Source organism: Zingiber officinale, chromosome 6A (genome assembly GCF_018446385.1).
Source record: "Zingiber officinale cultivar Zhangliang chromosome 6A, Zo_v1.1, whole genome shotgun sequence".
In the NCBI taxonomy this organism is placed as follows: Eukaryota; Viridiplantae; Streptophyta; class Magnoliopsida; order Zingiberales; family Zingiberaceae; genus Zingiber; species Zingiber officinale.
In genome coordinates, this window is record NC_055997.1 from 50872765 (window position 1) to 50889901 (window position 17137).

The 17137-nt window shown below is 35.8% G+C and overlaps 1 long non-coding RNA gene across 2 annotated transcripts; it reads right to left on the minus strand.

The window, feature by feature from the left end:
* Nucleotides 1-589: 589 nt before the first annotated feature.
* LOC121996358 lies at nucleotides 590-5022 on the minus strand. 2 transcript variants are annotated; one of them, XR_006116054.1, is made up of 6 exons: nucleotides 4527-5019; nucleotides 4231-4448; nucleotides 2526-2570; nucleotides 2314-2456; nucleotides 1971-2012; nucleotides 590-609 (listed from the first exon to the last, which is right to left on the minus strand). It is a non-coding gene; the product is annotated as an uncharacterized LOC121996358 (long non-coding RNA). The 2 variants fall into 2 exon arrangements; XR_006116055.1 differs by lacking the exon at nucleotides 590-609 and having other exon boundaries at nucleotides 750-2012; nucleotides 3452-4448; nucleotides 4527-5022.
* Between the last annotated feature and the right edge of the window lie 12115 nt (nucleotides 5023-17137).

Genomic DNA, 17137 nt, shown 5'->3' on the forward strand with positions numbered 1-17137 from the left:
TAATATATGTTAACAACACCAGTTTTGACAGCAGTTTACGACCGATGTAATATTAACAACACCAATTCCATAACAATGTAAAACTGATGTAATATCAGTTAATGACACCGGTTTTGGCAACGGTGGAAAACCGATGTAATATCAGTATTATTTAACGACACTGATTCGATTTCCGAAACAATGAAAAACCGATATTATACAACATTTTAATAGTACAAAATTTAATTAATATTATTATACATCGGTGTATCTAAACACACTTAGTCAATATCCATGTCGCCAACACATAAATATTATTCTTACAACATAAAAAGATAATAGATATTGCACACATCAAGTACGTATCCACAAATTACACAAATATTCTTCTTACAGTATCAAAAGGTAATAAATATTGTACACATCAAGTCAGTATCCATAAAATACACATAATATTCTTTTTACAACATCAAGGTAGTATTTGCAATTTACATTCCATGCAAATACATGCATCATCCAAAGTTTTCAAGAATCAAATATCTTTCCTACTCAAATGTAATCTAGCATGCATTCAGCCCACTCGAACCGCACTTCATCAATTTCAACTCTGGAGTACCTGAGATTTGTAAACTATAAAAACACATAAATAATATATTAGTAAACCAAGACCAAAAATCATAGTTAAAAAAAGCAATAAGAGCACCAGGTAACAAGATAACTAATTGGAATGCTTAAAAAGAGAAACGTTCATCAATTATCTCAACCATATCATATAGTGATAGATCTATCATTCCTGGGAACTTAATATAATCCAAACCAAAAATTATTACAACGAAGTTTTCTCATAGTTGCAATTTAATTAATCAGTACTTATCTATGACTTACTGTATGTACAAGCAGAAAGATACAAACAAAAACAAATTTCACCGAGTCTGAATATCTAAAACACTATAAAAAAAGGTTATTTGTTGAAATATATGCAATTTATAACCTTAGTATTAGACACCAGTTCTTCACAAGTTGAATATTGAACTGTAAGCCATTCTTCACTAGAATTATTGCTGATATGGATATTCTTACAAGATTTATAGTTTTGGTCATCAGCTAGAGGGGCTATATGTATTTTGTTCGGGTATAAATTTAGTTGTATTCCAAGATAATTAACTATGAAGCCTAAATCACATTGGCTGATGACAAATCACCGACAGGGGATAATAAATCACCTTGATTAAAAATTTAAAAGAATCCAACTACATAAAGCAATTTTAAATTTTCAAATTCAATTCATTAGTAGTCGACCCAAATGACATAACTGTTTATCACTAAGAGTACATGGAAAGTAAATAAATTCACATTTAGTTTGCAAATATTAAATTCACTTTTATCACTAAGAGTACATGGACCAATAAAGATGAGTAACATCAATTCATTTATATGATTTCCAATGATACAATAACATTAAAACAAGTTTTTATTTCAAGGGGGAAATATCTAAAATGCAAACTAGTCAACACAAATTTCAAACTTTATCCTCTTCGAGCTAGGCTTATGAAATCATTTCTAAGAACAAACTCGACAAATTCAAGACAATTCTTTCAACCACAGAAACTTTGTAGAACTAGAGGAAATCAAATGAAAGATTAGATCATAAACCCCAAGTGCAACAATTGAAGCAACGAATATCTAAAAGAGATCTATCTACTTGTTCATCTCACATAAGAGAAGTTATACATCAAGCACCAGGGGAAAAGCATAGCAGTAGCAAGATCTGATATAATGAGGGAAAAGCTAAGAGAAGTTCATAATCAATCAAATCAAATATGAGTTTGTTTTATATCAAATCAATTATGATACAGAAGTAGTGTTGGAAAATGCAACAATTTTTCTTTAGGGTCCAGTTGGTATGTCAACTACACAAACAAATATCTTAAGTAAATAAATAAAAGAAAAGAAAAAAAATGCATCACATAAGAAAGTATCATGTTACTTACATTGATGGATTCTCATATCATGTTCTTAACTTCATTCGGCACCTGCTTCCAAGAGTGGTAATTAATATTAACTTTTTCCCGAGCAAGCACACCAATAAAACTCTACAATTCAGAAGCCTTTTGGCCCACTGGCTGTCCATACTCATTAAATTTCTATGTTTAGTCCACTTGCAAAATTTAATTTTACTAGAGCTTAAACATTCAGAAATTTAACCAAGGAAAAATTTTAAAGTAAGCAGACTCAAAATATTTGCATGCTAAGATCCTTTAAGTATCTAGAAAAGCACAGGAATATAAATTAAAATGTTAGGATATATGAATGCAATTTATTTAAACTACAAACCTTATCATCTTCTCAACTTGTTTTGCCACATTATATTCCAAATTTGCATACTTTTGTTTCGCTCATCCAAATTTAGCTAACTTTTTGGATTCCAAAATGCTTGGAAGAAGATAAAGCTGATAATCTTCATGTAATAGATCATACTGTATGAAAATGTTAAAATCCGCTTAGAAATTTTAAACCAAATACACTATAGTACAACACTTACCTACCTCATCTCTAAACAAAGTTAGAACCAAGTGTTCCTTCAATGCTACCTAAAACAAAAATGATGGTATTTGTTAAGAAAAGGGAAGAGAACATTTATTTTGAACTTGTTTGAACTTGGATGCACTGATAAAAAACCATAATGATAATAATTAAAGAAAAATAACTCTCATTAAAGCAGGTAAGGTATATCAAAGTTCAACTTAAACAAGAAGGATTATGACACGCATATTGCCTCATATAAGACTTTTCATGGAGAGGAATATTCAGAATAAGAATAGATTTAATACCACATGATAAGCAAATAAGCGACAATGGATGCTCATAAGAGATGTCATGTGCAAGAAATTTTTTTGTTTAACAAAGATATAATAATCCTCTTTTCCTTTTAGCCTCATGAAGCAAAGCAGCCAATCAAAATCTATATGCCCAAGATACGATAATTACATTAACAATTACCAAGATTACTTGCAAGTGAAGCATGCACATCACCTATAATTTTTGTAGAATACTTCAGTCAACAAATTAGTTAATCAAGCCTGAAGGAAGATAAAACAAAGCCAACATTTGACAGAAAATGCCTTTTGAACAACAATCTTCATACATCTGCATCTAGTTAAAGTTAGACATGTTTTCCAAACCTATTCCATAGCCATTAAATTAGAGAATTCAACAACAGGCATTACATATAGTATAGTAGCTTAGTAGGAGCATACAGTTTTCAGTAAACTATTAAATAGCCTAGATATCTAGGAATTCATGAAGAAGTATTCTTGACCTAATTGCTTATAAACTTGAACTGGTGGTGTTACAATAGATATAGAGTTAGCTATGGATAGTGATCTTTTTTTTTCTCTATGACAAAGTTCTTTCATTGTAGCCTTGATGTTTAGGAAGGACCTTAGGCCTTTGGAGAGCCTAGTCTCTGTACCTTAGCCATGTGAGCTTTCGAATTGGCTACGATTTGACCACCAGATGCATTCTTTGTATTTGCAGAATTAGTTGTTAAAACCATTGACTTTTTAATCTAAAAGAAAAGAAATGTGATAAATAGCAAACTGTGGTCAGAGATAAAATGTCTATCAATAGAAAAGCATCAAAGCACTATAATTAAAACTATGGAAACGTAACAAAAGATAACATGTCTAACTTATGCCAGTCTCCATATTTACACAGGTACAAAAGATAAAATAGATAGAATACCTATTTTGGTCTATCCAATTAAAATGCATTGCATAAATACAAATATTGATAGAAAAAAGAACAAACACATCATGTTTCACTTAGATCAGCTTATAACCACCAATGCAACTTCTATATGGTATATGATAAACCAAGACCAACGAAGCACAACTTGTTTAGCTGAACCCCAATCAGAAAATGTCCCTGCAAATATTTTTTTTATGTTTTTGCCACTATAATTCTAGTAAGAATATGAACTGGAATTGAGTGAGTGATTTGTGTGGTTGGTATAGTGAAAGGAAGTGCCGGATTTTGATAATATTCTTCAAAGTGATAAAACATTGGAATTACTTGATTATAACTGCAAAGTTTGGATTTTGAGTATATTTGTGGTTTAGAATGTTGGTTGATCGAGAAGAAGCAATAGCAGGATCGGTAGATCTTGAGAAAAGAGAGTTTGGTGTATAAGAACATGATCAAACAGAAAGTGGGCAGATTATTTAGGGGAGATGAAGGAGGCACTAAAACCTTTTATGTGGTTGTTGACAGCCGAGATGAGGCCGAGGCAGCCGAGTGCCGCAAAGAATCCTGAGTTGGGCACTTGGATGATGAAGTCTATGCCTGGGATGGGGGCTAACGAGCTAGAGCAGCACCAAAGGTGTAGCAGGAGGCGTGGACTGGGTGATGCTCATGTATTGGCCGTCGACGGCAAGAACTTCGTCGAGTAAAAAGAGGAGAACAAAACCCTAGCACCCAAAAAATGAGGTCAACTCGTTAGCAAGGAATGGAAGAATTATAAACAGGTTCAATTTATGAAAACCTACTGGAATGCGAAGAAGGGCTCCTCTTCTCACCCAAAGGGAGGAGTTGGAGGAGATGCTGTGTGATTGGACGGAGAAGCAAGGGAGTCGTGTATTGATCTTGATCGGGAGAGGAAGGGGTGTTGATCTAGGAAGGGGAAGAGGGAGATGAGGCTGAGAGGAATGGTCGGACAGCCAGCAGCGAGGAGGAAAGTGGTGGTGGCGTCGCGACGGTATACTATGGACGGCGTGATATAGGTTTAGGTTTGGAGGGAAGAGTGAAGTGTTGCAAATTTTGACTAAGTATTGGTGGGAAAATTAAATTATTTTATTTTGATTGATTAACACCACTTTTAACAACGGTTTTTTACTATCTGATTTCGTAGATAGAACAATGAAGCTATCATAGACACCGGGTTTTAAAAACTACTGTTAAAATCAATGCCTATTAATGAAAAAAAGGCGCTCATAGACATCGGCTAAAAAAACTGATGTCTATGAGCGAAAACTTGCGCTCATAGACACCGGTTTTTGGAAAAACCGATGTAAAATACTCAAAGACACCAAAATTTGCTTAAAACCGTTGTTGTTCCACCGATGTCTATGAGAGTTTTTCTTGTAGTGATCCAACTATGATCTATGAGTAAGATATCATTTAATTAAACATTTATTTTCCCCATAGTTGGTCTATGATCACTATTTTTTATACCATTTATAACTCATTAAAATACCATAAGCATAAGTAAATTAAGAGTATCATCCTATTATCTCACATCCATGTCTAGGATTATAAAGCAAGTCATGCTTATAGCATGTTGTAAGATGTAATGAAAGTTAATGGTCAAGTTTCCCCCTTTAGGTCTAAAGTCAACCATGTATTGGAAATTTGAATTAAGTCTTCTATGGTTGACTTATCCCAAAATCCTCTAACCCTTGAGATTGACTTTGACATCCAATAGAAGTTCTTCCTAATTGGGTTAACCAAATACTTCTTATGAATTCATTTCTTATCTATGGTCTTTGTTTTTGATTGCCCTTGGCAATTAAGCAATGATAGGATTTTTCATTGTTGGATTCTTGGTATCCTAATCCCCTTTTGTTGAAACTAGCCCTTTGGCTCCCAATGATCATACTTAGGGTATTTGAGCCAATTGAGAATTTTTCAAGAGCTTTACTAAGATATTCTACCTTTTCCCTTAATTCTCTATTCTCTTCTTCTAAACATGAAATATTTAAGCTAGAAGAAGAAGCATGCAAATTATTATCATTAAGAGTCATGGATTTTAATCTCTCTTCAAGCATGCTAATATCTTGTTTCAAATATTTGTTTTTCTTTTTAGCCTTAAATAAATCTTTATTTATACTTGAAATAATTTTAACTAAAGTTTGAGTGGGTAGATTGTATACCTCACTTACCGAGAAGTCTGAATCCGAAGTTTGACCTCCCCCTTCACTTAAGCTCACTTCTTCTTCACTTGAGCTCCTTTCCTCTTCTCTTTCAAATGAAGTGGACGCTATTTCATCAATTCTCATTAGAGTGAAATGGGAAACATGGTGTTCTTCCTCTGATGATGGGTCATCCCATGTTTCCTTAAGATTTTTGACCTTCTTCCCATTTTCTTTTGTCTTCTTCTTCTCTTCCTTCTTCTTCTCTTCTTTCTTCTTTAGGAGAGGACATATATTCCTCATATGTCCTTCTTCTTGGCAATTACATAAAATGATCCTCCTTTTCCTACTTTTTCTCCTTGAACTTCTCCTAGCATAAAATTTGTTAGTTGAAAATTTTTTAAATGCTTTCTCGTTTCTCTTACCATATATGCCTCTTGATCGCTATCCATTAAGGTGCTTGATTCTTCAGAGTCAGATGATGGTAGAGATGAAGACTTCTTCTTCTTGCCCTTTCTCTTGTTTGCCACAAGGGCTACTCATCTTGATCTATGTGCTTCTCCATCCAACCCTTCAACTCTAGTTTCTTGGAGCTCCATTATTGAGAAGAATTCATCTAGAGCGATTTCTCTAGGTCTTTTGAAATATAGAATGAATCTACGATTGAGCTCCAAGTTGTGGTTCTTGGGAAAGCATTGATGGCTTTCATCATAATGTCTCTGTTGGAAAGTTTCTCACATACACTTGTTAGTCCATTTAAAATTTCTTTAATACTACTAAGAAGTATTGATACCTTTTCTCCTTTTTCGAGTTTGATATTATTGAATTGATTTCAAAGAAGGTCTCTTCTTTCTAATTTTGCTTCCGATGTCCCTTCATGAAGCTCTACTAGCTTTTCCCATAATTCCTTAGTGCTTGAGTAGTTTTCAATCCTATAACTTCTTGTTAGGGAAAGACATTTAGTAGATGATACAAGGCATTTAAGTTTGCTAAATGCTCTTCCCTTTGCTTCTTGCTGCATTTTACTTGTTGATTATTATATTGTTTTCATCCTTAAGTATCACGAAACCATTTTCCATTATTAGCATAATATCAAAATCGGTATTGAAAAATACATCCATTCTCTTTTTCCACCAAGAGAATTCTCCTCAAATTTGGGTGGATGGATGCTTGAACTGGCCATTTTGATGAAGTGTTCTTCTCAATGATTAGTCCATTGAAGGGCATCCTCACTCTGATACCAATTGTTGGAGATTGGTGACCGACTAGAAGAGGGGTTGAATAGCTTGGACACCCCCAAGTCGACTGCTTCTCTACAAATTGTTAGTTGCATAGAGGAATAAAAACTAAAGCAATGAAAGCAATAAGAATGAACACAAACTCTAACATGTTCGATGTAACGTGATTCAGAGATTGCTTGCTCCTACTCCATGGCTTATCCTTGAGGTGCACGATCCCTCAATCCTTCTGTGGATTAGTCCTCGGCAATCGTCGGCTAGAACTTACTCCTTATCGGTGGAGTACTATTAGAGCATATACTAAAAACCTAGTTTTTTGTAAACATTTATTTTGAAATAAAGAATCTCATTGGTCAAATGTCTACATTTATATGCTAAGTGTAATTGTTCAATTAATTTATATTGTAGAAAACATGGTGTGTGGTGTCACACACAGAAGATTATGTTATCAGTTCCTTATAAGTTATAAAAAGTAGCTCACTACTAAGATGGAAAGGAATAAACCATTGGAATAGTCGTAGTGTAATTTGGTATTAGTTTATCTTGACTATAAAATTACACTAGTACACTCTTAGTGTATTGAGTATGACCATTTGAGGTAGTTTCTTTTTATACTGACTATATAAAATAATAATACATCTGTTATTATGGAAGTGTGTACTCTTAATCATGATATAATAACAAGCGCATGTACTTAATACTTATTTCTTTAATTTATCAAAGGGTGTCATTTAGTTCGTTAAATCAATAGGTCTGATAAGTTGGGAAATGATATTATTTATATGGTGTGTTGTTGATTATAGAATGAAACAGTGTCCTAGTAATCTAAGTTGATGATGTCCCCAAGATGAGCTCATAAGGATTGTCATGAAAACCCTGCAAGTAGACTTAGTCCGACATGACAATGAAGTTGAGTGGTACTATTCTTGGAGCTAGATATTAATTAAGTGAGTGTCAGTAACTCATTTAATTAGTGGGCATTCGATATCTTAAACACAGGGAGGTTAACACACTTATGATAAGAAGGAGCCCAAAATATAATTTGGGATTAGTGCGGTAGTTCAATGATAGCTCTTTAGTGGTATGAGTCATTATTGATGAACTTGAGTTGGGTGTTCGGGGCGAACACGGGAAGCTCAAGTTCATCGGGAGATCATAACCAATTCCTCCTCTCGTTCCCTATTGTAGCCTCTTATATGAAGCCTTATATCCACCCAAAGCCTAGCCTCTTAACCCATGATAGGGGTCGGCCCCTATCCTTGCTTGGAGCCCAAGCAAGGGGCCGGCCAAGCCAAGCTTGGTGCTTGAGCTAGGGCCGGCCAAGCCTTGCTTACTGCCCAAGCAAGGGGCCGACCAAATATGAAAGGGAAGAGGGATTTTATTAAAAATAAAATTTTGATAAAAGCTTTCCTTTTATGTTTTATCCACATGGTTTTAAAAGAGAGTTTTAAATTTTAAAATCTTTCCTTTTATAGATTTTCTACAAAGGATTAAAAGAGAGATTAGATATTTTTCCTTATTTGTAGTTATCTATAATGTGAAAGAATGATTTTAATTTTTTGACAAAACTTTTATTTGTAGTTTCCTTATTTGTACCTTTTTTGTAACCATGATATAAAAGGAGTTTTATTTTTAAATCTTATCTTTTATAGATATCCATAAAAGGATTTAAAAGAGAGAGATTTTAATCTATAAAATATTCCTCTTATAGCTAACCACAAAAAGGATAGTTTAAAAGAGATATTTTAATTTTTGTTTAAAATCTTTCCTTTTTTGGTTTTACAAGAGGTGGCCAACCAATATAGAGTAATTAAAGGAAATTTTATTTTTGTTATAAAACTTTCCTTTTTTGGATTCACCAAGGATTATAAAAGAGAGGGGGAGGGTGCCTTCATAAGACACAACTCTATTCTATTGTTCCTCTCTCTTTTCTTTTGGTGGTCGGCCCTCTCCCTTTCTCTCTTCTCCTTTGATTTCCACTTTGTGGCCGGCGACATATATTCTTCTAGGAGTCTTGGTGGTCGGTTACTAGGAGGAGAAGAAGAAGAGAAAGGATGCTCTCTTGTCTAGATCCCTTTGGTGGCCGAAGCTTGGAGAAAGAGAAGAAGGCTTAGGTGGATTTCTTCTTGGTAGATCGTCGCCCACACGACGTCCAAGAGAAGGAGAGAAATACAATAGAAGATCAAGAGGTTTTTGTTTACAAAGAAAGGTATAACTAGTTGTCTTATTCCGCATCATACTTGTAACGACCCACCTTTCTACACTACTACTACTCTCTAAAGGTGACCGTTACTTGACTACTAACTCTACTTAACAGGTACGCTACTTAACTTCGAGAAATCCCTACCGAAAAATTTCGGCAGAGTCTCCCATGTACCGGTGACCCCAAACTGGGATACAAACACTATATACACAGCCACAGGCGGCTGGAACATATTTTTCACAACCACGCAGAAATAATAACACGACACTAAAAAGAAACTATTCTAGCAATAGGAAACTATATAGCTTCAACAATAGGAAATAACTCAACTAACAATGCGGAATAGACTCAATTAATCAACATAGACAAAGGAAACAACTAATACAATCTCTATCAACTTAATAACTGAAAGAAAACTCAAAAGGAGTCTTGACAGTTTCCTTAGCAAACTCATGATCTCTCCATAGTCCTGGCATCACACACCGTCACAGCATCTCCTTGTCGCCTTCCTTTCATACTTTAGCTTTTCCTTTATCTGCAGTAGGAGGAAATGCAGTCTATAAGCATAAAGCTTAGTGAGCGCTATCTACTCACAAAAACTCGATATGCATGTATATGAATAAAAATATGCTAAAACTGAATGCTAACATGTAAAGCTACTCATGCTCATAAATAGCAAAGGAACTAACTGAAAAGCTAACATGTAAAGCTAATCATGCTCATAAATAGCAATGGAATCTAACTAACTGAAATACTAAACATGTATAGCAAATCATGCTCATAAACCAATAAAGGAATCATACTAACTGAAATACTAAACATGTATAGCTAATCATGCTCATAAATAGCAAAGAAATCTAACTAACTGAAATACTAAACATGTAAAACTAATCATAGAACTATCATGTGTATCAATAAGAAACTGAATTGATACCTAAGCTAAACTAATTAATGCTAAACTGAGTCTAACTTTTATTCACATAACTAATTTGTGAAGTTTTGAAAACTATTTACATAATAGATTAAAATAATAATCATGCTGCTGATGGGCCCGGCAACTGTACTTGCTGTGCGCGCATCCCTAACTAAACCCGGGATTGCAAGTTCCGAGTCTAGTAGGGTTTACTAGGTTATCTAAACCTAGGGACGACTGTGGGAGCCCAACCCAATGGATATCTAATCCAGTACAGTGCCTTTGCTGAAAATAAAATACTGATTTCATAATTAATTTTCTTACCTTGCTTTAACTAGGTTATCTGAACCTAGAGGCGACTGTGGGAGCCCACCCATTGGACATCTAGTCCATAAAAGCTGTAGCAAGACTATATAAGCTGAATTAAATGCTTCTTACTGCATTCACTGTGCTATTTAGATGCTTACTGTAGCATCCTACTGAGCTAAGCATTCTATCGAACACTTGGTGTGCACTAGAACACACCCTACGTACTGAAAATCTATATACAAAGCTTAACATAAATCTGCATGCAAAGCTTAACAAAAAAAATCTGCATATTAAGCTTATCTAAAATCTGTATACTAAGCTTAGCAAAATCTGCATACTAATAAAAAAAATCTGCACTGCTATAACACTAGTTGCTTAAAGGAAACTACACTAAAAATGAAACAATGAACACATCTACTACCACACCTAAATCTATTCCTTCTAATCTGTCCAGAAATTCTGCAGTCAACCCAAGGAATACAATGCACGCTAGAAACCATCTTTAACACTTTGAAAATCTGTTTTATCTGCTACAAACCGAAACCTCACAGCAAGCTTAAAAAAAAACTATTCGTGCATGGTAGAATCTAGGCTACAATTCTAATTGTTCCATGGTTCTACATCTCCAAAGCTGATAAGTGAAGTAACTACCATAAATTAAATAGATCAACTACTCACAATAGCATTAACCTATAGGCAAAGGAAATCTAAACTGTTCGTGCTCGGAATTAACAGAACAATTTCAAACTGAAACACTAAACTACAAAATGAAGAGATCACTGCATGTTTAAATTAGCCATTAAGAGATCTAACTGATATAAGCTGAATAGTGCAAGTAGAGTTACAGTAAATATACTATATACTACAATTTACTTAGAATCCATCTAACATTACTAGTATTCTCTTATCATCATTCCTGCTGATCTGACTTATTATAGAGCTTAATACTGTCATATGTTATGACTATCCCTTGTCTCCCTCTAACTCTTATTTATCTTTATATTACTGTGTCTCTCACATTGCTAATTCTTCAACTAAGATCTTTTAACATTAAAAAGCTTCATACTCTCGTTTTCCTTTTAAGATCCATAAAATCTTTCACGTCCAAGATTTAATTTTGTCACCACCTGCACTTACATCTTTCTATTTGCTATAAAATAATCTTCTCTCCAGCTTTTATAAATCAACTTGCTCATCATATTACCACTTACTGTCTACAAAATTTCTTAGCCTAACTGTTCACAGAGCATCAACAGAATTGATTCTACACCACCATAATCTGAACACATCACAAATTCCATATCAATTGCATAAATCTGCAGTACATTTACCTACATGCTTTAAGGACTAAACTACAATCAAGTATCTCACAGCATATTCACCAATATTGTGCCATTGTACACACCTTGCAACCAAACAAAGATTTGCTACTGAAAACCTAGGAAAACATGGTTGTTCTTCATGTATTGTATCATAACATACCATTCTACAAAATCAAACTACATGCTTTAAAGGAAACTAAACTCTTCCTTATTCCTTGCCCAACACAGGAATCCGAAAATCTGTTCTTCATGCTTACTGAACTAATTTGTCTCTTCTTTCTTTAAGGTTCACGGCAGCAAACAAAAACCAAGATTCTTCACGGCAAAACTCAAGAAAACAAGAAAAACACCAAAGCCAATTCGGAGCTACTCCTACTGCAGGTGAGAAGCAACTCACCTTTGCTTTTAGGACTTACAACCGGAAGGGAGAAATCTAGGGTTTGCGGCGAAGCTTGAGTTTCCCCGGCCGCTTCCTCGTGCCTACGCGCCCTCCTGCCGAGGTGGTCTCAATTGGTGAAGATCCGTCGGAAGGAAACCTTCGCCGGTCACCGGAGGAAGAAATCCTGGCGGCGGCTGCGATTTCGCCCAAGAGAACCCCGACGCCGCGCGAGAGAAAGAATAGGAGAGGGGAAAAATTAGGTCACGGCCAAAACTTAAGTTCTCCTTTTAATACTCTCATATTTCTGTTAACTAGTACTACTTAAATATATTTCGATATATATTTAGTTAAGAAAAGTTCGGCTGGTCTGTTGGTGGGCTGCGTTCTGCTTAAAGCCCAACTTGTGGGTTCGAATCTCGGCTGCAACCATTTTATTTCGTATTTATTCTCCATTTCCTAACTACTGCTCAAATAGAATATTTCTCCTTCCTTAATAAGAAACGCCCGCTGGAAGAGTTGGTTGGCTGTGTTTAACCGAAACCTCTGGTCACGGTTTCGAAACCTCAACCGAGCGTTTAATTTCCCTTTTATTTTAACTGTTCTTAACTACTGCTTAAATATATATCGCTCCATATATGATTAACAAATTGAGCGCAGCTCGGTTGGTTGGGTCGGTTTTGCTTGGGTCCGGGGTGCTGGGTTCGAAACCCAACTTCTACAACCTTTTTTTTTTTTTATTATTATTTTAGTTTATTTTTAAAACTTATCCTCCTTGGTAAAAATACCAAACGAACTCCAAAAATTGCATAAAAATATTCTAAAAATTTCTAAAAATCTCTAGAATTTTTCTATAACATTTAATAATATTTTTGAATTATTTTTGGGGCTCAAAATGAGAAAATTTGGGTCGTTACAATACTAGTTTTTCTTTGTTTGGATTTTGAAATACAAAACACAAGAGGCTAACGATTCTAGGCAATCAATTTTATGTTTCGATTTTGTGTTTCTTTTGTTTTTCGAAATTGTGATTCGATTGTTCTTATTGGTTAAACTTAGGGTTACTATAAGGAGATCAAATATTGAATTTCGTTGAAAGGCTTTATCTAGGAAGTGGTGGATGATCCCATACCCAAGAAGGCCTAGTGCCTCACCATGTTTAAGCTGGAAATCGATCTTTGAAATAATGATTTAATTAACTTTATAACATGAGTGGATTTGGATTAATAATTTTAAGCATCGTTTGCGATCCAAGTCTAAACATCTAAGAACAGATAGGTTAAATTTGGAATCAATAATGTTAAGTTTTGTTTGCGATTCCAAATTTAATTTCTAAAGAACACAATAGGTTGTTAGGAAAGGGTCAGGTCTTGTACAAAATTTTTGTACAAGAGAATCAGTAAGATATTCCGAGTAGCAACTAATAATTGGTATCAGAGCTAGGGTTTACCTCTGTGTGTTTGGTTTTCAGTTTAATTATGCACATGTCATACATAATTTAGGCAGGATAATAGTAGGATATGCTAACTCTGTGGTTGCAGACTCCAACTATTATGACTTATAGTGATTGTGTGTGATTGGACCCTAGGACATGTCAAGGGCATTTTATGTGTGTGCATGATTGTATATATTAAATACAGTAGGAGCTATATTAGTTTTAGGATTTTACATTTTTGTTTCGATCTAGATTACATGTACATTCCCTTGTGGAATATAGGATCGATAAATGTAAAATTCTATTTTTATCACAGATCGTATCCATAAATGGTACTATTTGAGGACCAGAGGCGCAGCGGAATAAGAAGCAAGATAGATGCGACAACTAGACCCGATTGCGGTGGCTAAAGATGACAGTAGATAGGGTTGGCAGCACACGGAGAACAGTGATGGAAGAAGCCATAATAGTTGTTGGGTTTTTCGGGCCGCAAAAATTGCTTTTTGCGTTGCGGAAACCCCGAAACCCATGCCAAGGATCCGTGCAAAGTTTATAAAATTTCGTAAAACTTCGTGTATGAGTTTCTCTAACCTAGATCTACACTAGATCTACAAGGAAGAAAGGTTACCCTTGATGCGAAGCCCTTCATGTATCCCACTCGTCTAAGTGATGCCGGATCTCGAGGTTGTCAAGTGTACAACCCTCTATGTGTATCCACACGAACAAGTCGATGGAGAGAACCTCTAAGGATGCGCTAGCAACCTTAGAAGATCAGTAACCATGGAGGAGAGGGAGAGAAGAGAAGAGCTTAAGGAAGAAGATGGGAGTTTCAACACAAAATGAAACTTACCCCTTGAATGAAAGTGGCCGGCCACTTTTGAGTGGTTTGTAACCTCCATGGGATGCAAGAGTCACAAATCTTGGTAACTCCCATGAGGTGGCATCCCACTTAAGCAACCATGGTGATGTGGAGCATCATCATTGGCCCACTTAATGCTAACTCACCAATGAGGTGGCAAATGGGCAAGTCAAACTTGATCCTTCATCTTCCTTTCAAGTCAAGTCAAACTTGGCCAATTCTCTCCCATGGTTGATCAAATCTAACCATTGGTTCAAGTTAATTTTAATTTAATGAATCTCTATTCATTGAATTAAATTGATTCAATGAGTGTAAGTCCAAATTAGACTCATTTAATACATGAACTGAATTGAGTTCAACTCAATTAGCCTAATTTGGATTACTCTTAATCCAATTTGGTTCATCACATGAACCTAATCCTTTAGGTTCATCAAATGAACCTAATCTCCATCTAATTTCCCTTTGTGTGTGACACTATAGGTTCTTGTAACATTGGCAATGCTCCTAAACTCATTTAGAAGCATAAGTAATGAGCGGTATCTAGCAACACATCATTACTACCCAAGTTACAAGAATGTTGAGATCCAACATCACCTTGTGACTACTAATTGTGACTCTTCACAATATATGACAATGCCCTTCTATCCTAGATATCTAGATTGATCAATGTGAGGTATAGATCATGTCATCCTCTAATCAATCTAAATCATGAACTCCAAGTAGACTCACTCAATTAAATGAGCTCAATATCTCATATTGGCTCATTTGGGCATGGCCATGCACTTCGTGGTCTCACTCTATCAAGAATATCGATGTCACTCCCGTCATATAAGAGGGATAGATCCCATCTACATCACTCACATCCCTCTGCATAATTCGTTACATACCCAGTAATTGCCTTTATAGTCCACCCAATTATGGGTGACGTTTAACGAAGCCAAAGTACGTAACTCCTTATGTAGGGAACCATGGTGACTTCAGGTCCAAGGACTAGTAATCATACTAATAGCCACATGAGAAAGTATATGACACTCATATAATGATCCATGATACTTTCTCATGGCGGGTCATTCAGTATACATTCTCCAATGCATACCCATGTGTCAACTTGATATCTCCATATCCATGACTTGTGAGATCAAGTCATCGAGTTGACCTACATGCCAGTCTCTTCACATTAACATTGTCTCTGAATGTTAATACTCGACTAGGAATGATTAAGAGTAGTGTTCCCTATATCATCTCACTATCGATTCAATCAATCGATTGATATAGGTAAGAACCTTCTACACAAGGACGCTATTATACTTAGTTATTTGGCACCAATACAAGTAAGTATAATAACCAAAAACAAATGCCTTTATTTATATACAAGAATATGATACAATGAGTCCATACAACAATCATCAAATGATTGGCTCTAGGGCTCTAACTAACAATCTCCACTAGCACTAGTGCCAATCAGTATAGGCTCTAAGGCCCAATGACCTAGTGTGACGACCATCATGCTTTCTCTGTGCCAAAGCCTTGGTCAAGGGATCTGCGATGTTAGCCTTAGTGGGTACTCTGCAAATCTTGATCTCTCGAATGAGATGGAAGCGTCGTAGTATGTGTTTGGTTCGCTGGTGTGATCGAGGTTCCTTAGCCTGCGCAATTGCTCCATTATTGTCACAATAGAGCTCAATAGGGTCAATGATGCTAGGAACCACCCCAAGTTCAGTGATGAACTTACGGATCTAAACTGCCTCCTTTGCTGCCTCTGATGCAGCAATATACTCGGCCTCTGTTGTAGAATCAACGACTTTGTCCTGCTTCGAACTCTTCTAGCTCACAGCACCGCCATTTATGCAAAACATGAACCCTGACTGCGATCGATAATCATCCTGGTCGGTCTGGAAGCTGGCATCACTGTAACCCTTTATAGCTAGCTCGTCATCGCCTCCATATATCAAGAAATATTCTTTAGTCCTTCTCAAGTACTTAAGAATATTCTTGACGGCTATCCAGTGACTTTCACCTGGATCTGACTAGTATCTGCTCATCATGCTCAAAGCATACGAGACATCAGGACGAGTACATAGCATGGCATATATGATAGATCCTATGGCTGAGGCATAAGGGATCTGATCCATGTGGTCTCTCTCTTCTCTAGAAGAGGGACCTTGAGTCTTCAAAAGACTCACGCCATGTGACATCGGCAGAAATCCCTTCTTGGAGTTCTGCATGGCAAACCGTAGGAGTACCTTGTCAATATATGTACTTTGACTTATGCCAAGCAATCTCTTAGATCTATCTCTATAGATCTATATGCCTAGAATGTGGGATGCTTCATCTAAGTCCTTCATTGAGAAACAAGTCCCTAGCCAAGTCTTGGCAGACTGCAGCAAAGGGATGTCTTTCCCAATGAGTAGTATGTCATCCACATACAATATAAGGAAGACAACTGTGTTCCCTACAACCTTCTTGTAGACACAAGATTCATCTTCATTCTTGATGAAACCAAACTGTTTAATTGCATCATCGAATCGAATATTCTAGCTCCGAGAAGCTTGCTTTAGTCCATAAATATACCTATGCAGCTTGCATACTCTGTA